The sequence below is a fragment of the Lepidothrix coronata genome, unplaced genomic scaffold, assembly GCF_001604755.1.
Source record: "Lepidothrix coronata isolate B3197 unplaced genomic scaffold, Lepidothrix_coronata-1.0 Scaffold48, whole genome shotgun sequence".
Lineage (NCBI taxonomy): Eukaryota > Metazoa > Chordata > Aves > Passeriformes > Pipridae > Lepidothrix > Lepidothrix coronata.
In genome coordinates, this window is record NW_016690228.1 from 488360 (window position 1) to 511968 (window position 23609).

A 23609-nucleotide genomic window follows, 5' to 3' on the forward strand; every position below is an offset into this window, starting at 1 on the left:
TATCTTCTGTGTGTATAAACACATGATAAGTGAAGACAATCAGGAGATTTGCTTCGAAAGCACCCTCTTGTTCCTACACCACCAACACAAGTCCATTATATGTAGCTTAGAACCCAAGCAATGAAATAGTAGGTTATATTGAAGACACACAAATTTAGAGTGCTTTTTCCATAAATTTGGAAAAAGCCAAAAATCATGACTTTGTACACAGGCTGATGAAGTCTGGGACAGACTATTGTAAGGCACAAATGAGATCTCAGAGTCACAACTGTCAGCCCTTCAAACAGCTTATCTCAGCAGTCACTACACTAAATGTCTTGGTTTTGGCTGGGATAGAGTTAATTTTCTTCACAGTAGCTGGTATGGGGCTGTTTTGAATTTGTGCTGAAAAGAGTGTTGATAACACAGAGGTGTTTTTGTTATTGCTGAACAGTGCTGACACAGAGTCAGGGCCTTTTCTGTCTCTTACTTCACCCCACCAGTGAATGTGCTGGGAGTACACAAGGAGTTTGGACTGGACATAGACAGGACAGCTGACCCCAATGACTAAAGGGATATTCCATACCATATAGGATCATGCTCAGCATATAGAGCTGGTGGAAGAAGGAGAAAGGTGGAGGACATTTGGAGTTATGGTGTTTGTCTTTCCAAGTCACCATTAGCTAGGACAGAGTCCTTTTTTCCTGGAGATGGTTATACATGGCAGACCACAAGAAGTGATGAATGAATTCCTTGTTCTGCTTTGCTTGTGTGTGTGTGGCTTTTGCTTTACCTGTTAAACTGTCTTTATCTCAACCCATGATATTTCCCACTTTACTCTTCTGATTCTCCTTCTCATTCCATCAGGGGAAAGTGAGTGAGCAGCTGTGTGGTGCCTAGATTCCAGGTGGGCTTAAAACAGAACAGTAAATCAAATTACTAGCAAAGGAAGAGAAAACATACAGAAATAGTCTCTCACTGTAAAAGTTTCAGTCTTATCTCTTGGTTTTGCTACACTAAAAATACATGGCAAAATTATATAGGCTGATAGAAGGATGGCAAGTACACTGAATGGCATGGAGCACCTTCCAGGCGAAAATAACTACAGAGTTATTTTCGGCCTGGGTAAGCGATGACTAAGGATGGGATATGACAGACATTCACAAAATCATCAGAGAAATGAAGAGGGTGGAAAGGAACAACTATCTGCTCAGTCTATCTGAAGACACATTTGGGTGAGCAATTGGTTCACACGTTGAGCACAGAGGGTAGTAGTGAATGGGGTAACATCAGACTGGTCACTAGTGGGGTTCTGCAGGGCACCATCTTAGACCCTGTGCTCTTCAACATCTTCATAAATCACTTGGATGCAGGACTGGAAGGGATACCAAGCAAGTTTGCAGATGATACAAAACTGGGAGGAGCTGTTGACTCCCTCAAAGGCAGGGAGACCCTGCAGAGAGACCCCAAAAAATTGGAGGATTAGGCAATCACCAACTATATGAAGTTCAACAAGGGAAGTGCCGGATTCTGCACCTGGGATGGGGCAACCCCAGATGTATGGACAGACTGGGGAATGAGATGCTGGAAAGCAGCACCATGGAAAGGGACCTGGGGATCCTGGTTGATGGCAAGTTAAATCTGAGTCAGCAGTGCCCTGGCAGCCAGGAGGGCCAACCATGTCCTGGGGGGCATCAGGCAAAGCATCACCAGCCAGTAAAAGGAGCTGATTGTCCTACTCTGCTCCGCACTGGTGAGGCCTCACCTTGAATATTGCGTGCAGTTTTGGGCACTGTAATACAGGAAAGATATTAATTGAGATTGCCAAAAGGAGGGCAACAAAGATGCTGAAGGGCCTTGAGAGGAAGCCGTACGAGGAGCAGCTGAGGTCATTTGGTCTGTTCAGCCTGGAGAAGAGGAGACTGAGGGAAGACCTCATCCCGTTTACAACTTCCTCCTGAGGGGAAGAGGAGGAGCAGGCACTGATCTCTTCTCTGTGGTGACCAGTGACAGGGCTTGAGGGAATGGCCTGAAGTTGTGTCATGGGAGGTTTAGGCTGGATATCAGAAAAAGGGTTCTTCACCCAGAGGGTGGCTGGACAGTGGAAGAAGCTCCCCAGGGAAGTGGTCAGTGGTCACAGCACCAAGCCTGATAGAGTTCAAGAAATGTTTGGATGATACTGTCAGGCATATGGTGTGTCTCTTGGGGATGGTCCTGTGTGGGGCTAAGGATTGGACTTGATGATCCTTGTGGGTCCCTTGCAAATCAGCACATTCTGTGATTCTGTCATACCAAAATGAACTGGGGCATATGGCATGAAACTAGCATGTTACAGAACTAGCAAAAAGATGTGGTTCTTCATACAGCACTTCATTAAACTGTGTGCAAGCCCCTGCCATGGGAAGCTGTAACTGCTAAAAGTTTACGTACTCTGAAAAGCTGACTGGACCAATTCATAGGAATAATAACCTATCAAGGTTTATCACCTATGGCTCAGCTAGTCTTTGAGCAATGAAGTGCAGTAATACAAAGTATTTTTTGGAAATAGCTATGCCTGCCTATCCTCTTGTACTCTTTCCTAGGCATTCATTTCAGAGCTGAAGATCGAGTATTGGGTTAGACCAACTTTTGATCTGACCTAGTGTGGCTGTTCCTGCATTAGCCTTTCAGTCACTAGTCAGTGGGACTAGTCCATTAAATCAAAAATCAGAAGTTGACTCTGAACAGAAAAAAACCCAACTTGACTCAACAGAAATTTGATTTCTTTTTATTTACTCTGGAACATGATATTGCAGACTTAGATTTATAACCCAAATTTCTGCTGGGAAAAGAGTTTATGTGTCACAGTCCTACACAAAGATGATGGAAAACAATAAGAGTCACAGAAAATACATTTCTGGAAGTCTGAAGTTGTCTTTCAGCATTCAGAATTATTATTTCTCTATGTATTTATTCCTGCCCAATGAAATTTCCTAGCAAATGAACAAGCTTTTAGTAGGCGAAGACCAATTTGATTAAAATTTCAAATACATGATGGAAAAAGAAATATGTCAGTAAAGTGTGTCAGTTATTAATGACAAACTCTAAATTATGGTAGGCTGAACACTCTCATCAGGCTGGAGGATTTGATGGTAGTGTTTTGAGTCTTTCTTACAGAATTGCACATTTTTGCGTTTTGGACTATATTTATTATACCTCAGAGAGCACAACCAAATACTTTTACAAAAACAACCATTTAATAGTACTTATTCTCCTTCCTCCCTCCCTCCCTTCCTTCCTTTTCCCTTTTTTTTTCCACCTCCACAAATACCTCCCTAGGTCTTCCCCTATTCCTTTCTCCTATCAAAGTGTATTTGGGAACAGTTTGCAGAAGTCCTAGTTTCCCTCCACCTCTTGAAACCCATATGGTAATTATACTAATCTACAATTATCCAGTTTTGTAATGTGCTCATTTACATCTTAAAATAAAATATGACAAAGGAATGAGTTGTTATAAAAATCATTTGATCCCTGCATTTTGTGAACTGTGATTTTTTTTCATATTTATAATGGAGTCCAAAAGACTGCATAGGTTGGCTGAGTGTCACTAATGCTAGTAACTATTGCTCCCAGCTGTTTTTTCTTTAAATACAGAACACAGCTGAAATAAGATCTGCATCTGCCACCACTGGGCTTCCCTGCTTTTGAGAGGGAATCAGATACATCCTGATTAACTGTGAACATGATTACTTTATTCAACAAGTCCCATACACAAACCAGCAAAACATAATTAAAAAATAATGATCACATCTTGATGAAAGTGGTTGTTTCAGGTAAACTGGAACCTCCTGGTTGGTTTTGTTTCCCACCTTTTTTAACCATTACCGCTAACTAAAATTCTAATTTTGTAGAGCTGTTATGAACAAGCAGTTAATAAGGCTTCAGCCACTCTGTGGAAACTAAGCTATCATTTTGAAAGTGATGACATAATTCACAAGGAAATAGTGACTAATCCATCACACAAACTAGGACATTTCAGACCATGAGTAAAAAATGCGCATTATTCATTTGATCCAATTATCGTTCCAGGTATCGTTTTACAGCAGAGACTTTCAATTTTATTTTTTTTTCAATCTTGAATTTAAAGTTTTATAGGAAGAAAAAAGAAGAGGAAAATATGAGAAAAAAAACCAAATCAGAGGTGCAGTTAGACTATAGAAAGTAAGTGTGAAGTAGCATTATGGGTGCCACACGATACTATATCTCAGCAGCTTTGCCACTGTTTTATGGAAGAGACATTACCATAAAACAACTGACATCAACAACAACTAGAGCTTAGACCTTGATCAACCACAAACACAGAAAAGACCAAGTCATGCCATGCATTAGACTCAGCCTTGCTAGTTTCTCAGGACAGGTTTTATATCTACCTCTGGGATACCCCAATCCCTCAGTCAAGACACTGTCCTGACTTGGGTCTTGGGCTACCACTGGATTATAAATGCTGCTGTGGGAGCAGTTTGAGGCCCCAAAGATGTCTTCTGCCACAGTGAAGTACATTCCTTACTCCCTGAGGCATTCCTTGGGCATAGCTTCTGCAGGGGAGGGCACCTGCCTGGCTCACTGTAGCCTGTGTAAGAAAATTACCATTATTTTACATTCAGCATCCCTCCTACCACTGAGTAAGCGAAAAGAAATGGTTTGGGTCCAAACAAATGCTTGCAGTGACACTCTATCAATGACCTAACTGCTTTGCACCCGAGGGCGAGAGCTGAGGTCTATGGGTAGAAGGATCTCGCTGCTCACTTAGCAAAGAAGCCGTGGGCCATTTCATAGCATGAAAGCTTTAAACAGTGGTAAATTAAGCACAGGATAGTTTAGTAGCTGTAATCACATGCGCGCAGGTTGCAATTGAGAGCTTGGAAATCTGGGCTGTGCAGTGCACAGGAATGTGCAGTGCAATACATACAGCACGTATATACATGCAGATGTAATGAGAGCTGCTGTTTTTATGCACTTAAAACGTTTGTTTCAGACCTCATATTATAGGATGGGTGTGCTTTATACAAAAGTGTAACTCTCCACTGCCATGACTTCAGGTACTCTTCAGTGAGACAGACTTACATCCTAAAGTTTGGCACACCCCAACGTACTCCAGCAAACTGGAAATCCTATGTTATCCAGGCTCCCTACGTCACCTGGGCTCTTCTAACAGGGTTATACTTTTCTATGCGACATTTGAAAGAGGTCCCTGAATAAAGTAAACTGGAAGTCTGAATTGATCACTCTACCACTTTGGAACAGCAAATCCTGTACTTATTTTGAGGCTGGAAATGATATCTCAGGCACAATCAGAAGTAAAGTATGAAAATTGAAAGAGCTCTTTAAACACAGACATTGCCCCAGCTTTTACTAAGCATCCAGCTGCAGAGGATTGATTGTTAACACATATGCATTCTTAAACATACTCACTATTTAAATTTCACAAAAAAGTGGATTTGGAGTTTTGTTCACATCAAAAGAATTATAACAAAGAAACAGGAGACTGAATTTATGACTAAGAAAAGCAGACACATTCATTTTCTTTTCCAAAGTAAAGCACCGTAGGAAAACCAGGCTAGAGCTGCTGAAGTTATTCAGTGATGAAGAGTTTAGATTAGCATGCAAACAATAAAGTGTTTGACTACATAAAAGATAACCTGAGTACCAGGACTATATTTTATGCAAAAACTAGTTATAAAACTGCTGCATAAATGATCCCCATAGGGATAATTTAAGGAAAAATAATCTGAGATATTTACGTACCTGACAAACACTCCAGACTCTGGGAGATTTTTCTGCTGTTTATATGCCCGTCATCTAAATCTACAACGCTTGGCCATATTATCCAAAGTCAGGCTGGCCACAGCTGCCAGCCTTGACTCTGGGAGCAGCCTGGCTATGTGAGAAGGACTAATCAGCCCAGGTGGAATATCATGCTAAAACAGACTCCCAGCACCACAGCTCGTGTGTTCACACAGCTCAGGTGTTACTGCAGCCTGCCACACAAACACATCCCAGGGTGCTAAAGATAGCAGGACAGCTGGGCTCCAGACCAACTATATTAACATTTCAACTGAGCAATGGTCCCTAAGCCCATTGCAAAATGGTCATAGCCCAAAGGATGCATCCCCCTTACCTTCACATTTTGTGCCCTACACCTCTTCAAAATATTGCTTCAACCTTATCAGCCTCCCTCCTTTTGCACATCTTCCCAATGAAATACTGTGTCCTACCTTGTTCCTGCATCCTCAATCTGGAGCTCCTGGCAGCAGAGTGGAACACACAGCAGAGCTGGAAGCTGCTACTTCATACTAGAAGCATCACACATACCAGATCATTGTACATTGATCCTATGCCTGTTTATTCCATTTTCTTACCTTGTAGCAGTAGCAACACACTTCTCTTGCATTTTGGGCAGCAGCACTAACACTGAATAATCAGCAAAAGAGACACATTTCCAAGAGCTTATGAACCACATGCATTTTGCAAGATGGAGTTTGGCCATCATCATCGAAAAATGAAAACAGACCAGGTGTAGAAAAAATCTGCAAAAATCAGTTTGGAGAGAGCTTTTTATTTCTTCAAGGAAAATTACAGAAGCTTAGATTGTTTAGTCTAGTAAAATGGATAGGAACAGCTAAGGGGAAAGGTAAGAGAGGATATGTTTGCTCTCTATTAAATATTAATTAATACTCTATAAATTATTAATAAGGAACTATTCAAGATAAAAGGTAATGGTGTCACAAAACAAATGGATAAAAGTTGTTCATGAATATATTTAGGCTAGGAATGCAAATAAAGTTCCTAGCCATTAACCGGGTTTGGAATCAGACTTCCAGTGGGAAAAACGGAAGGAAAATACCTCAAACACTTTTAAAATGAAGCCTCTATCAAGAGACTGTATGTCCCTGAAGTCCATGCACCAAGAGATGGTTCAAGCCTTATATCTCAAATCTGTTCTTTCATCTCACTTCTGAGCGAAAACACTAAGCCGTAGTTCTTAATGTCCTTTCCTAAATCTCAGGCAAAGAGAAAGTCAGAACATTTTCTTTTCTAAATACAGGGGAAAAAACCCCACAGTCTCAGAGGGTTTTGATAACTGGTATTATGTGATTATGTATTTTATGTGATGAAGTCCACTTACATTATGAGGCTGAATAAAACCTCTATGTGGTCATCCAACTTGCTGTCAGATGTTTATGGCACATCACAGCTACCACCTGGCCTGTCCTTAATTTAGGAGACTCTGAAGTTTATTTTCAATATCTATAATTGCACAGTTCTCCTAAGATCCACCTCGAATACACTGATCCATCACCAGAAGCATAAAAAGAGATATGTGATTACAGTAGCAGTGTAGTACTACACTGCCAAGCTTGCCTATTGAAAGATACTGTGGTCAGTGTTCTGTCATAAACAATTGATCTCTATAATACAGAGGTGGCATTCAATATTTACAAAAAACATATACATTACAAAAAGCTGTTTCCTGATATGAGTCATCCAGCAAATAGTAAGGATTTATTGTGAATGAATGGGTCAAACGCACCGGGATATATCATCACATCCAAATATAAGCTTTTACTTCTGCTGTGCTCTGTTGGCACAGTATTTAAATTCTGTGTGAAAAGCAAAAGCGAGAGTAGAGAAGTCAAAGACATTTGGAATAGAAGGGGAAGTACACCAGAAAGATCAAAAAAAGAGATCAAAAAGAAAAGTCAAGTTTTCACTGATAATTTTTAAAAAGAGTGTTAAGAAAATAAATGTGGGTATAGACACATGGGAAAGGGACTGTGGTAGTTTAAGGAATCTAAGGGACCTTTAAAGCCTAAATCTTGGACTTAATCCCGTTTAGAAAAAATATTTTTGTCTAATAGCATCTTCATAAACCTCTTAGAAGTTTTAGTACAGTTCCTAGTGAGAAAAGAATCCACGGAATGAGCCAATATGTGGCATTTATGTGACGGCATTATCAAAAGGCTCATACAATCAGAGAGATCCTTGCAGTCATGGCTGCTCCACCCCCAGCAAAGGGTACTTTCAAAGCAGGGTTGAGGTGCACCATTTCACAGTCAAGAATAATTTTCCATTGCATTTGCTTTCTGGTTCAGTAAGTGACTACAGGTCATACATAAAATTTGAATGTACTAAATAAACAAATCCCAGGTGAGCCACACAGATCCCTTGGTCTCAGTTGTTATAACTTACATTCAGTTCAGTCACCCCACTTTCAAGGCAGTCAAGTAGCCAAAAGAATTTCCACCTTTTTTTCACAGCTATACAGGGTGACCAACCAGGATTAGCATGGTATTAGTCTTGTCTGTGGAAGTAGAACTGTCAGTCTTTCCACCTCCTGGTTCTGTGCCTGGTGTCCAACAACAGATGTGACTGGAAGTTTTATGAGACAACCAATGACACTAGTAGGCAAGAAAAACAAATTGAAAAATACCCAGAAAACAAAACCCACATAATTCTAGAAAATACACAAACTATTCAATTTTAACCATTTTCAGGAGGGGTTTTTTGTTTGGTTTTCCTAATTTCTTCTGTGTATAGGTCCTATAGCAGTATTATCCATTATAAATTAGGAAAAACTGCTTCTAAACCAGCATTTCTGTACTGGGATTTCTGACTGAAAAATATGATGGATATACAAAATGAATGCAGCAAATTTCTAAACTCTGCTTACAAACCTGTTCCCAACAGAAACCACAGATGTGTATTGATATGGGTAGATTCAGCAGGCAGGATAGAAATTCGGATGTCTGTAGAGTTTTCTCTGTAGAGTCTATTCTGTAGAGTCTACTCTATCAATTGTACTTACATAAAACTGTCTAGTGAAGTGTATTAAACCAAATGCCTTAACTCTTTCAATACTTGCCCCTTTTGAAGTTTGATTTCTTGCTACACATAACGGGGTTTTTTCATCTTCTGAAGAAAACTGGTGCAACGACAACAGCTCTACTCCACTACCAGGGGATGTGCAACTGGTTTCTGGAATCATCGTTTGATTTAGTTTGTTCATTTTAATTATCCCACTTCAGATGCCTGATGGTGATTTAACGTCAAGGTACTCAGAAATTAATAAGATGATCATGTCCTATCCTCACTTATATACCTATCATCACTGGGAACGAATTGAGAAATCAAAGAGAAAAGCGGAAAAGAAAGAGCTGCTGCAATGAGAAAAGGGAGCAGTTCCTGATTTTCTGAGGAGCTGAGCACCTTGCAACGCCCTGTGTGACAGACCAAGAGCAGAGGCAGCATACCAAAACTGAAAAGGTCAATTTAGCCACCTGCCAGATATTTCTGACAGCCTACAGAAGGAATATTCCTCTCTCTTATTGACAAATGGTAAGATAAACTGCAATACTGTATCCAGAAGAGTTTCCAGTCAGGAATGAATGTAATTGCAAACTGGCTACTGTTTGTTTTTAAATTACTAAAATACCAAAGTAATCTCAGGAACTTCTCTGGGAAATGGGATTTATAATGAAAAATATTTGCTGACCCATAGAAAAGTGAAAGTACCTTCGTCTTTTATGGTGCTTGACAAATTGACACACAATTGTTAATTATGGGCACTGACTGCCACATGATAATGAATAAAATATTCCAGCTGATCGGAGCATAAGTCTAATAGCATTTGCAGGAAATTAAGTAGCATTCTTACAGATACCAAAGCCTACAAATTTCAAATCATGACATAATTAAATTTCTCAAGCAGATACTCAAAACGTTCTTAATTTTTAGTTAGCATTTAACCATATACAACCTGAGAGTGTTCTTTGGAGAAATGTTTTGAACGCAGGCTTTAACAGACACTATGTGACACAAATCTGCAGATCGCTGAAAATTATGCAAAAGAGTCTGATCTTGGGCATTTATTTGTGTAGGGCGTTTTCTGAATTTTTCTCTAAAATGGAGAAAAGAGACAAGTCAAATTTCACTTTGGAGGTGTCAAAAAATGGGAAAACTTCTAATAGACTTGGGATGAAACTGCTACAACAACATAGTACCCAGAATTGGAGAAGGCCACACACAATGATTGTTTTTTCTCCTTATTAAAACCTGTGGGAATGCGTCCCTGACATCCTCTTCCTCACCAAGGATGGACTGTGTCAAGTCCCTGTGCTGGTATCATCTGCTTGCAGGCAGAATAAGGTCACCTACAGGCATTTAGCACCTAAGCACCTCGTGCTTAGTGAGGGAGCTCACTGACACCTCCCTTTCCATCTCCACCTCCTCTGCAGTGCTGCTTTATGTGTAAGGAGCAGCACAGACTAAAATAGAGATCCAATCCATTATATACAGAAAGACATAAATTTTTTTCACACGTTGGGTACAAGCTTCAGAAGACAAATACTGTGGTATCATTGGAAGAGTGTAACAGGCAAAGCACATTAAAAAGGAAAACAGTGACTGAACCCCAAGATACATCAAGGAATAAAATCTGTATTGTAGCCTTAGAGGAAAAGTATCTTCTGAAGTGAAAATCCAAAATTTAAGAAAGGAAAAAAGTGTAAACTTGTCAGAGATTTATTTACTCCACGTGAAAACTCACTTGTGTCAAGTAATAGGAATACACATTGTGTTTTCATGTGTTAATTGTAAACTAAATATTTTATGAATCTGCATAATTTTCTCATCTCTGGAAGGTCCCAGTTGTTCCTTTAGCTTTGGAATGCCAGTCCGAACACATCAACTCAAAGGGAGAGCCAGATATTACAGCGCAGACAAAACAGTGTCATGGAACGTCTGTGGCTTGGAAAGTCACTTGGAATTCACAATATTTTTAGTTCCTTACTCAAGAACAGGGATAACTGCACCTGCGCATTCCACAAGATGGTAGCACACATTTTACAGTGACCACCAAACCCTTTAGGTCTGGGAAATACAAACAGGGATTGCTATTCCTTCAGCAAAGTGCACACCAGCTTGTTTGTCTGGTGTTGCTCAGCTATGAGAAGTGACTCTGCTAACAAAACATTTTCAAAGAGAACAAATACAGATAAGCTGCTAAGCACAATCAAGGGCCTTATATGTTGTACAGTATACATTTCTAGTTCAATATAAACGTACAATTCAACAGTGTTAAACTCTTGCACAGAGACAAATATTTAAATATTCAGCTGTAGGTAATGCTCTTTGTGGATCCTGAACTCACTCTGCCTTGAGACAGCTGCAAAGGATCCTTGTAAGCTTCCCTTTGCACTGAGTACTGTCAACACTACTGATCAGCTATGGCCTCAATGGCTTGATCTGGTAAAGCACAAAGATTGTCAGTGCACACTGAGAGATGACAGAAGATGGTGAGCTTTTTAGAATGACTGGAAATCCTCCAAAATAAACCACAGAGGCACAAAGGTACCTCCACTCTACACTTATCTCCTTCGATGGAGACTTCATCCCCATCAAAATATTGATAAAGCATTACACTACTCAGGAACATGTTCTCAGGTGCTTGGCACCCCCAAACACGGGTTTTCAAAAGACCTCAACTCATTTCTCATTGCGTTTTCCACATTAAAGTAGCATCTTTCAACACATCAGAGCTCCCCACTGTTCCCTCATCAATATTTATAGAGAGGATTTCTGGATAGCTGAACCTTCTCCTTCGCATCCTTTTGAAACTCCCAGGTGTGCTCTCATGGCTCGGACTAGAATACAAAACTTTCTGGAAGATGCTTCCTGCTATGACTTCTGGGAATATTTGAAACCAGGCAGGTAATCAGATATCTCCTCATCAAAGCCAATGAAACCACTGCCATCTATTTCAGTGGAGGTAAAATATGGAAGGCAATGAGTGCTTGGGATGGAAAAAAAATTAAATTCTACTTTCCAAAGAATTTGGTTTTATCAGATAACTGTAGGATTTCAACAACAACTTTTGACCTACAGTGTAAAGCAGTGGATGTATTACAGTTTGTACTGCTTAGCTTCTGTAGCATCCTAAAAACAGAACTTGAGGAGATAATTAAAGTTTAGGAGGAGAACATCAGAAAGAAAATGTGCAAAATGGACACAGTCTGGGAGGAGAAGGGAGAAGGAAGAAGACCCTCCGTGCCTGACAGGGGAGCTTGGCAGGAAAAGGGGATAAGGCTGAAGGAAAGAGAGAGAATGCATGAGAAGTGAGTGAAGACAAATTATTGAAGATCAGATGGTCAATAGTTCAGAAAAATGACACACTGCTATTGTTTGGGGCTTTTTTCCCCTGCTCTATTTGAGAACTTGAATTACTGAAATAAATAGCCTTGTAAAAACACTTGTTCAGCCTGCAGCTGATTGCTCATCCATACAGGGTGAAAAGGCAAGTGTTAATGAGCAGTTTGCAAAATATGGTGTCAACTTGTGAGCACAGGTTCAGACAGAACCAGGCTCACGAATGACACGGACACTGTGCATAAACAGCATTGCCCAGAGGGCAATTCCACCTGTCCTATATCAAGAAGAACTAAATTCTGGTGCATTTAAACCATTGAATTTACTTTGTCAGAGTCAGATTTTCTAATCTTCAGATATTTTTAATGCCTCTACTCAACTGAAGGAATTCTCAGCATGAAATACAAATATTTATAAACAAAAGTCATGCTGTCTCCATGTCCTTCATTTTTCACTGCAATTTTTAGAAACTGTGAGAAACATTTTATCTATTTGTAGCAAACTCAGAGGCTTTTTTTTTTTCTGTAGCCAGTTCAGTGTAATTTCATTTACTCTCATCCTATAGGGCTGGATCAAAACAAAATCCATCACTCCTCCACCTCCTGCAAGCATAAAGAAAAAAGTTCTCCAAAAATCCATCAATCCTCAGCCCATTTCCAAGGATAAAGTTCTGTGATTCCTGTTCAATATGAGTGATCTCTTGATTTGAAGCTTGCAGACTCCTTCCCCCATCTAAGTCTGAGCTTCTCAGCATAGCCTGCACAGCAGACTCTCAGAGTTGAAGCGAAGGACAAGACTCCATTTTAGCTAAGCCTCCTGGTTGGTCATGTAGATGAGAGAAATAACTGGCCAGAGTGCAGAGCAAATCTCAGAAAAATGAAAGTGAAATAGTTGAAGCACAGGGAAAAAAAAAAAAAAAAAGACATTTACAGAAGAGAATTTCACTTTTCTCTCCAACCTAGTGGGAAAAATATCTTGTTTTACTTTTTTTGGCTATTTCCCCCTAAGGTTAACTGTGTCTTTCCCACGTGAGATACTACCCTGCTATCTCATGTATCTATTTCCTCCTGTTGCTGCCCAGACTGTCTACAATGAACATCTATCATTGTGGGATCTGCACACTTTTTGGTCTATCATGGGAAATGCCGTTTATGAAAGACACTGTGGCTTCCTACCATGAAAATGCCTACAACACTACATACAGTAGAATTATGACTTCTATAAAGAGAGAGAAAAAAATAACCCAGACAGGATATGAGGAACAGCTGTTTATATGAACACCCTTAGGATCAGCAGTCTGAGCATGAGAACCCCCAATATACAGCAGACAAAAGGCACTCAGAGCACACACAAAGAAATAAGACTTGAAAGGTAACATTTTTAAATAAATTGTTTCTTAGATCTGAATTAAACCCACATGACCACTTTAGGTTAACATAGCAACATCACGAAAAAGTGATTTATCCTTTAATTGCCATAATATTATTTACAAAAAGTACATATGATTGGTAAATCGGATTTTGTGTACATCCTGAACAAGTCAATTAGTACAGATGCTATCTCCTGCAATCACTCTCTAGCCAATTGCTTCCCATCATATTTTTCACAGAAATCGTCTGTACTCATAGTTCTTAATGAAGCAGGTAACTAGTTTTGCATTTCAGTAATTCATTTCCTTCAGCTAGAAAAGTTTACACATTTCAGTTCGCCCAATCTTCTGCTGATTTACTTCCGTGCACATCAAAATATAACTTTTACTAAACCGTGTTTATCGCTATGAGAATAGGCATTTAATATGCACATGGCATTTAGACATGAGTGAAAATTATAACACTGTTTACAGACAGTATCAATAAAACCCTCTTGTTTTTAAAACTGCTGTAAAGCAGTGATCATATCTGCTGATTAAGATGGCTAAATCCCTGATAGAAATTGTCAGTAGAAAAACTTATTTTGACTGCTTTGCTAATTTCTTTCCAGTCTGGTTCCCATTCCCCCAGTCTTTAAAAAACAATTCTGTGCCTGGAATTCTAAAATGATTCTGCAGAAATCTTACAAAAAATACATTTTGATTTTTGAACATTCACATATCCCAGAGGTCAGTAAACCCTATTCAGCTAAGAGACCCAAATCAGTACCACATACCCAATTAAAAGAGCAAAACCAATATGTTTTAATATCTGGTTGTATAAGTGATTAAAGTTCATGAGAAATTCAGCAGTCACATTTGTTTATTTATGTTTCCGTGTGTCAAATCCTGAAAAACAAACAGCACTGCTGAAATTATAATCTGTTCACAGATAAATGACAAAGAAATGAGGCCAATCTAATAAATTATTTGTTCACTGCATATAATTGACCCTCTTCTGCCATGTCCTCAAGCAAATATCCCATCACTTTCAGCCTACAGAACAGCTGTTGCACTGCCTCCTGGCTGTCTGCAGGAAGTTTGTTTGAATAAGGAGCAAGAAACAAGGGGAAATTTCAAAACAAGTGGAAAAAAAAGTTACTGCTCTGCTCTTTTAAGACTTCTGGACTCATTTTATTAAAATACAATATACCACTTTTTCTTTGCCTGGTGAATCTTCAATTTATGAAGTGCCCCTTTTAGCATTATTATGAAAATAGACTTCATGGCCTTTAATTGGTTTCCTTATCAGACCCAGAAAAACAGTTTTTAATAAACTAGGAATGGACTAGCTCATTCTGTTAATTTCAAATCCATGCTCTGCAGAGTAGAACTCAGATATAATGTGGCTTCTTTCAGTTTAGACAGGAATAAAGAATACAGAAGAGAGGGACCATAAATAAAAAGATACTAAAAGAAAAGGATTCTTACCAAAAATACAAACTGCCTGCACAGGGCATAAAACGATACCACCTTCTCCACTCAGAACAACCTCTCAGAGACATTTGGGAGTGTGGTTGGACTCCTAGAGGATGTAAGACCACAGGCAGAGCTGGGGGCTGTAGGCTGCTCCTCAGCCCTGCTGAGGTGTGTGGGGAAACAGATAAAACCTGATTGAAAGGGACCAGCAGAGATAGGAGAGATGTTTGGATTAGCTCAGTCCCTGCCTTGCACTGGTGCCTCTGCCCTGGGATGTGCTGGTGAGGGAACCTCAACCATTCATGCAGACTGGAACAGTCCCGGGAAGGGATGGTGGTTTGCTCCTTGCAGTTGTGTCACATTTGCTTTTTCTCTTGTCCACACTCTGCTGAGTCAGCAAGGATTCAAAGGCAGCTCTTTGTTGTTCTTCCTGCCCAGACATAAGTAATTTCTGGAGAAAAGGCCTCTGTACTCACTGTATTGGGTCATGCAGCTTCAATCACACACCTGCTCTCTGCATTTTAGGGAGAACCAATGACTAAAATCACAAGGATCCAGGCTTTGCTGAGTCTTACCTTGTGTTATTTAAGCCTGTCAGCAGGATCTGTGTCTGCATTCACGTTCAGGCTCTATGCAATCAGCAGCATAATGGCCAAGTCCTGCTTTGAATGTCTCAATGTCTGATATATTATCTGTGCCCAAGCTGACAGGATTTTGTATGGGAGAGGAGATGGCAGTGGGGAGCAGAGCTTGGTGAATATGATTTTTAAAAGCCCTTACCACAGCTGTAGCACAATAGTGTGGTCCTAGCTCCAAGCATGCAGCAAGCACCCTGGATGTGTCTGGCATGTAGGAGCTGCAATTCTGCAAACCTCAACTCTTAGAGTAACCCCAGAGTCTCTCAGGCACGACAATAAACATTTTTTTCTGAAGCAAATATCTTTCTCCTTTCTATTCATTCAAAAAAATCACATCAGAATATAACAGATTTCTAAATACACAGGAAAGGTCTCAGTCTGACAGCCCTATTCCCTTGCACTGCAGGCTTTTAATGTGCCTACCTGGGACTAGATGATCCTTGTTAACACAGTCTAAGGTCCTTTTTAACATAGTTACAGTTTTACCCACTAATTTCATCTCTGTTTTGAAAGTATGGAATACAGGCTCCAGTCTTTCGTTACCAAGGCATTAAACCAGTTTAAGACCTGAATATTTAGGAAATCTAGGATACTGCTGCCTGTTTCAGTAGACAAAAGCCCATGGTTATTCTTATTCTTCTTCTTATTATTATTATTATAAGACATTTCTGGGCTCTATATTCTTTGACATAATTTGCTGGATCATGAGTATGGACTCACAAGATAAAGACTTTTTGCAATCTGGCAGTCTTCTGGATTTTGCAGGTGTTTTTTGTTTTGATTTGGTTTAAGTCATGCTTGGCTTTTAATGTTTATACTTGTACTCTTTAGCTTGGAAAATGGTCCTCAGCTAAGGACATACTGTGTCACCTTTATTCAGAGTGTCTGCACTAGGTTCACATTTTTAAGAAAGTTAGATTCCTCTAAAAAGTTGTTTTTCTGTCCTTATGGTTGCCAAGAGACAGAGGGGGAAGAGGTGGGGAAAAATATTTGTTTTTTCTCAGAAGATACCTACATCACATTCCTACTCCATTTATGCCTTCTTTAGACTAACTAAAAGCATGAGGATAATATCACAGGGATACCCTTAGGAGAGACTGTCCTGCAGTGAGGCACTGAGATTCCCATAGCACTAGTGTCTGAGGTGCAGCCGGATGGACCTACCATGCTAAATTCTGCTGGGACTCCAGCTAGCAGAGGACAGGTAATGCACTGATGTAATTTAAAAGATACTTTTGGGCTCAGTTCCAACAGACGCCAATTAACTCCCCCTGAGCAACTCAAAACTGAGACAGCACATCAGTTCCCAAACAGACCTAAGAGCTTTACCCACACTTTCCATTTTTTCTTGTCAACAAAATATCAAACCCAACCAAAATATCAAAAGCAGTACAACAAACACACATTTTACCAAGAGCAGCATAGAAAATAAATGACATAATCCAGTCATCAAAATGTGTGCATGTGAAAGCCAACTATATACACTTGTTTTTGCTAGCTTGCTAAATCAAATGGCATAGGACAAGTCTAGCGAAATGAAATGTAATTTTTCCCTTACATGTAAACCTGTCAGAGTTTAGGACAAATAATCCCACTTGGTGACATCTGACTCTTCTGTTTGGAATATACATTACAAAGAATTTCTCAGACTTCATCCTGTATTTGGTTTAGGTTTCCTTTTTCTCTTTTTTTTTCTTTAAGACTTGGACAAAAGCAAATGCTGCTGAGTCTTAGCTTTAAAAAACGAAAATGTCAAGGTTCAGAGTGAAGTCCACATCTATTGCAAAGTTGCAGAACTGTAGCGTAGAAATGTAAAAAAGAAATGTAGAAACAGTATGTTGAAGTAGAAACACTAAACACCTTCTCCCTAAAACACTACCACCAAAAAGAGCCGAGGTATCTTTGTTTTTAAAGCAGAAAGCCCTGCCCTAGCTACATGTGAATTTAATTATAATCCATTTATGTTATCGGCTGAAATTGCATCATCCCTGCAGGATGCATAGCTCAGGGATTAGAAACGGTTTCAATTCTGTGTTTCTTATAGGACAGATATTTTGACAATTATTAATGAGAAAATTTGTTTGGTGTCCTCTATCTACTTTTCACTGACATGTATCACAGAAACAGATCATGGCTAAAGAACTGAACAGCTAAGAGATCTGGTTACCACTTCACATGAGAGGGAATTTTCCTGAACAAGATTTTAATGTTGCTGAGTAGAAATGCAAAATATGTACTGAATCACCCACATTGCAATAAAGTGTACAGCCTGACAAACTATCCATTACCAGCATTTCTGTGCTTCAGTAAAAAGCTTCCTGTCAGCATCACGAAAAGATGGAAACTGGTTCATCCAAGGCACTAGGCTTAAAACCAGATGACGTTTGTGATCCCACTCACCACTGCAAACACCCTCTCCCTAAGTCATCAACAAATGTTACTAGTGTCACAGCAGATTAAATTGAGTTTAAATGTCACAGGCAACATTTCTCATGCTGCTGCATACCTCTGCTCCAACTGATTTTTTTCCTACTTGCTCACTTTGCTGTGACTCCCTAGAAACCGTAGTTAAAGATTTAAGGTTAATTCAAAGTTCTCAGACTTCTTTGAAAATGAATGCATGGCAGATGTTACAAAGAATTTCTAAATGATGTTTTTTTCCTAAGAGTAATCCACTGTCTTACTCATGTGTCTAAAGTTTCTACCTTAGTAAAAATCCTCATGTTTAGCAGGTGCATCACATACACTCAGAATGTAAAATAATTCCTATGCCACTGTAAACAAACCCAAATATTAACCTCAGAGTCATATTTATGATCTTTTGTTGTAAGGCAGTGCTTCTTCCTAAACAAAGGCAACTTCTCCCTATTAGAGGAGGATCATGATTTCAGCTGGCGTGGTGGGTAAAGCTCAGCCCTGTGCATCTTGAAGCCAAATAACTTAAAGTCATTTGCAGAACTCCCGTTTCAATGCAGGCAGGCGTCTGCCTCCCCCCAAAGCACTGTACTGCTCATACAGAAATGCACCAAATGGGCCTCAGGAAAGGGCATGTGACAGATTTTAATAAGATAAGTGACTTGGAAAGAAGACTTGGAGCTAAATTACAGCTACTGGGAAATAGTGTCTATGTTACACTGTACTGCTTCCCCCCACCTCCCAATCTAACATCCTGCAGGACTGTGATCAGTTTTTTTCAATTTTGGCAATATTTTTGGTTGTTTTTCTGTTTGCCTTGGGAAGATGAGGTTGTCTGGGCTTTGCTTTTTAATTTTCTGCACACAGTTCTTCAACTGGCCAAATTCCGTCTTTTTCCAGAATTTGAAAACATACCTACTTTTTCAGTTTTCTTCAGTTTTTACCAGTGTCATGCTAGTGAATTCAGTATCAAGAGAAAGAAATGGAACATGCAGAAAACAATGAGATTTGAGAAGCTGCCCAACCCCAGGAACTGGAACTTCCAGCTACTCATGTGCACAGGGGCCAAAGAGCTCGAAGGAAAAAAAAAATAGAAAGGAACAATTTTTTAGAAGTTAGAAGCTTCCCCCCACAAGAGGTATGGAGCACATAAGCAAAAGGAGTAGTGAAATCCAGTGGTGGCCACAACTGAACTCATAATAGCCCATTTGAGTATGGCTAGCCCACATCAAAGCCTATGTCACTGCACCTTCCTTCACTGCTTCTGATTGCTGAACTGTCTGGAGGGAAACCTTTTTGGCTGGTCCCCGTCAACTGCAGTACTACAGTCAGAGCTCTGCCGGCTGTGTGGATGTACCCAGGATTTTGCAGATTCTTTCCAATTAACATATCTCAGATGCGCCTCTCACTCCCAGCCCTGCCGTTAAATTCTTATCTAGGCACTCATCGCCACGTCTCAATTACTGCAACATCCTTTTCCTGGCCACTGACAAACTCAGTCTTGCCCTGATGGTGTATTGATCCACAATGCTGCTGCAGAGATCATTCCCCAGCCTCACATCTGGCTTTCTTTTTGCTCATCTTCCTGGCTCCTTTTCCCTGTCATATCAAACAATCAACTGGCCTTCAGTTTCAAGGACTCTTCCACCTTATTGCTCATTTTATTCAGCATCAAAAGGTCAACTCTTGCATCTGAACAGTTTGAAGTCCCTGCTTCTACTCATCACTTGCCAACTTTGTAGTGTCTCTTGAGACTCTTCGCTACATTTGTGAGAACATCTCTGTAGCACTGGAACACTACTTTGTTGCAGCCCCTCAATCTCTCCCCAGAAATAGCTTCTGGCCAAAAAAAGTCTTGCCAACAGTTATGCTTGAGCTGGGCTCAAGTAGCTGTCAGTGATATCTTTTTTTTAAGGCTAATTTTACAAGAGAAGAGATACTTCAACACCAGAAACTTACAGAAACATCACATGAAGTCTCTTCCCAAAGTAACCAGTAACAGGTTGAGGTATGCTGACCCGCAACATTTAGTCTCAAAATGGAGCTCTTTCAGATGATTACAAACTTTCCTTTGTCTGTTCGTGTTGCATTTACCAGCATCTTTTCCCTGTCTGTGACTGAGATCCTACAATAATGCAGCAGACAACCTCCAGCAGGTCTCTGATGAGTTGTCATACAAGAAGTTAATAGAGGAGCTAACCAGCCATGAATGCGTGAAGCATAATGGCATAGATGAAAAATGGGCAGGACACAGAAGAAAGAAGTAATGTTTAATTAATAGCTTCCATCTTGGGGGAAAGGATTTTAACAGTTCCTTTGAGATTTCCTCTTGTTTTATGACATTTCATAAATATATGATAGAAGAGGAAAGTGCATGTGTGTGGTGAGGACTGCAAGACAGTGAAATCTGCAGATAACTTTCATTAATCAGCTGAGAGTTTTGTGGAAAACTTTAGAGAGACCTAAAGTAAGGTAGCATAATAAAAAAAAATTAATAAAAATCAAGCAATACATATGGGAGTACACTGTATGCCAACACACATTACGAGGTTCAGCATTAAGTGGGCCAGTTTTCAGACCAAGGGAAGTGGTTGTTCCCCTTTATTCAGCCCTCACAAGGCCACATCTAGGATGATGTGTCTAGCTTTGAGGCTTATAGTACAAGAAAGACAATGGCAAACTGGAGTATGGCAGAAAGCAACTATGATAGTAGGAGGTGTAGCACATGGTACATAAGGAGAGACTGAAGGAGCTGGATTAGAGCAAGGGTGAGGCCAGACCCTTCTTGGAGTCTACAGTGAAAAGACAAAAGCCATCAATCACAAGTTGTATCAAGGGAAATTACAGCTGGACACACAGAAAATTTTATTTCTGATGAGACAGATGCACCATTCTTGAAGAGTTTCAGAATTCAATGGGATATCACCCTGAGGCACCTCAACTAACTTTGAGACCGTCTCTGCTTTACTGCATCATTGGATGAGATGCTCAAGAGCTCCTTTTTCTCCATACCAGTCCAGATAGGTCAATGTAAACCTCCATCACACAGAATTAAGATGAAGATATTAAAAAATGCTTAGATATATAATTCTGAGGTATTCACCTGTTACATGCCTGGTGTATCTGACCATGTCCAGTTCTGGCTCCCCAGTGCATAAGAGACATGGACTCTGGAATGAGTCCAGAGAAGAGCCACAAAGATGATGAAGGGAGCACCTAGCTTGTGAGAAGAGGCTAAGAGAGCTGGGACTTTTCAGTCTAGAGTAGGCTCAAGGGGATCTTACATCCATGTGCATAAATATCTGAGGCAGGTAAAGAAAACAAAGCCAGACTCTTCTCAGTGGCATCTAGGAATAGGAAAAGAGGCAAAGGGTACAGATTGAAATACAGGAAACTCCATCTGAAAAAAAAAAAACACACCTTTTTACTATATGGGTGGCTGAACACTGGTATAGATTGGTCAGAGAGGTTAGGGTTAGGGTTAGTCTTCATCCTTGGAGATACTCAAAACCTGACTGGACATAGCCCTGTTTTGAGTAGGGGTACTGGACTCTATGATCTCCAGAGGTGCTTCCAGCGTTCATCTGATTCTGTGATTTTGTGGCTCTGTATGTATTAGATAATGAGACTATGAAGATTATATGACTACAACAAATTTTCAAACAGGAATATATAAAAGCTCATTCTTCCAGGGTTTGTGATGAAATCTAATGGGAATTTTCCTAGTTCCTTTCTCATTTGCTTCACCCTTTTTCTCAGCCACTTTTATAGTCAGTTCAGAACTCAAGGACACCCAAATTAGGTTCCTGTGATTCTAAAAAAGTCCCTTCCTTTTCCCCTCTCCAAACAGTTGTATGGGGTTCAGCCTGGGCAGGCAGACATCTGTGGTCCAGAGAAATTTCCCACCAGCAGGATTCCCAAAATGGACAACATAATAACCTTTCACAGCCCATTTACACTTCATGCAGCTTTCCGCCTCCCCCTTCCCTGTCACAGCAACCACTCACATGGAAAAAAAAAGCATTCAAAGAAGAATATAAGTTCAAATAAATATACAGTTGCAAATTCAAGGTCAGAACAGTGTTCTCAGCCATCTCTCCATCCTCTCCCACAAAGTTCTTCATTCACCAGGAAAAAGAAAAACATGGCAAGATTGCACATGTCTGAGTTGGTAGATTATGATGGGAAATGCTGTCTTATCTTCTACTTTTCAGCAACACACATTACAAATTGTCTGGCAGCTATTCACTCATTCACTCTCTCTGTAAATAACTATTCAGCAAAATTTGATGGAGCTGTGCAAGTCACTAAAGTCTTACTGAGATTTTCTGCACACAACTGCCCATCTGGAAAATCAGCGAGTCTCAAGGGCAAATTGCACACAGGCATGGAGAGGCTGGTGCACCCTTTTAAAGGTCTACTGAGTTTTGGTAAAGTAAAATTTGTCTGCTTGGTTGGTGCATGTACTTTCATTATTATTATGTCCCCTTAGGTGACTGGTGAATCTGCACTGCTGACATAGAAACCAGCTCTATATCTCCTGGACCGCTGTGCAGCAGAACAGGTCAGGACCGCATCGAGGGAGGGATGTGCAGCTCCTCTCGTAAAACCTTGGCTCTGATCCAGACGTGCAAAAGCTGGGAATGCTGACACCCTCGAGACTGCAAAAAAACTCTCTGTGTTTTGCTGGCTTTCATACAGAGAAGTCATTTGTCCCAAAGCCCAGAACCTGGAGCAATCTCTGGTGTATTCGGTTCTATTAGAGAATGTGTTAATTATGGTAATAATGCAACTAATATGGCTTAGAGAAGCGAGTCTCAAATGGTGCTTATGATTTCCTGCTTTCCCTTTGTATGCTGCCTAAACAGATGATTGATGAGAAATCAGCAGAAATTTAGGTATTTAGGTTTTTAATTTTTGTTAAGTGGCCATTTGCATTTCATGTGTCTGCAATTTTTTCTCTTCTGTGCAGATAAGCTTTCTATACCTGGAAAAGGGGTAAGGTAATCTGACACCTGCAATTTTCTGTGTTTACTGAAGCTTTTCAGACTGTGCCATAATTATATATATTTTCTAATTATGAAATCAAAATTTGGGAAAAGACCTTATATGATAGGGTGAAAACAAATCACCTAAATGTCTAAAGATGTCTGTCACTTTTTAAAATAATAGAGTTGTTCCCTGATTTTTCTTAAATCACTCTTTTGTGCTGCTGACCCAAAAGTGACATCTACTGTCTTTTCTGCCTGTGAATCTCACCCTCAAGAAACAATTTTTTTGTCAAGTTTTTTCTCACATTTCCATTCTCATCTGCTTTTTATGTAGCCAAAGGAAGAGGCAGAAGACAGTTATTACAGTTACAGCAGGGAAAAAGAAATTGTGTGTGTAGTCACTGCCAGCAAACACATAGCCCCACTGTAGACAAAACAGAACCAAGAAAAGATCTCATCCTAGGAAATGAAGCATTGTCATCATGCCCCTTACATTTACCTGTCTGAGGCTGGGACTTGGAAAGCCTGCACTTGACACTATCTTTCTTGGTGGCTGAAAGGGTTAAGAACTGACAA

At 40.0% G+C, this 23609-nt stretch overlaps 1 protein-coding gene across 7 annotated transcripts in view; it reads right to left on the reverse strand.

Annotated features, from left to right (window-relative positions):
* The window catches only part of ENOX1 (ecto-NOX disulfide-thiol exchanger 1), a 365499-nt gene that overhangs the window by 201240 nt on the left and 140650 nt on the right, over positions 1–23609 (reverse strand). The window contains exon 1 of one of the 7 annotated variants that reach the window (XM_017815138.1): positions 6378–6606. The exons of the other annotated variants lie outside the window; for them this stretch is intronic. The gene's annotated coding sequence lies outside the window, so the exon portion shown is untranslated. Of the gene's footprint in view, positions 1–6377; positions 6607–23609 lie in introns of those variants that run through there. 7 annotated transcript variants of the gene reach the window in all.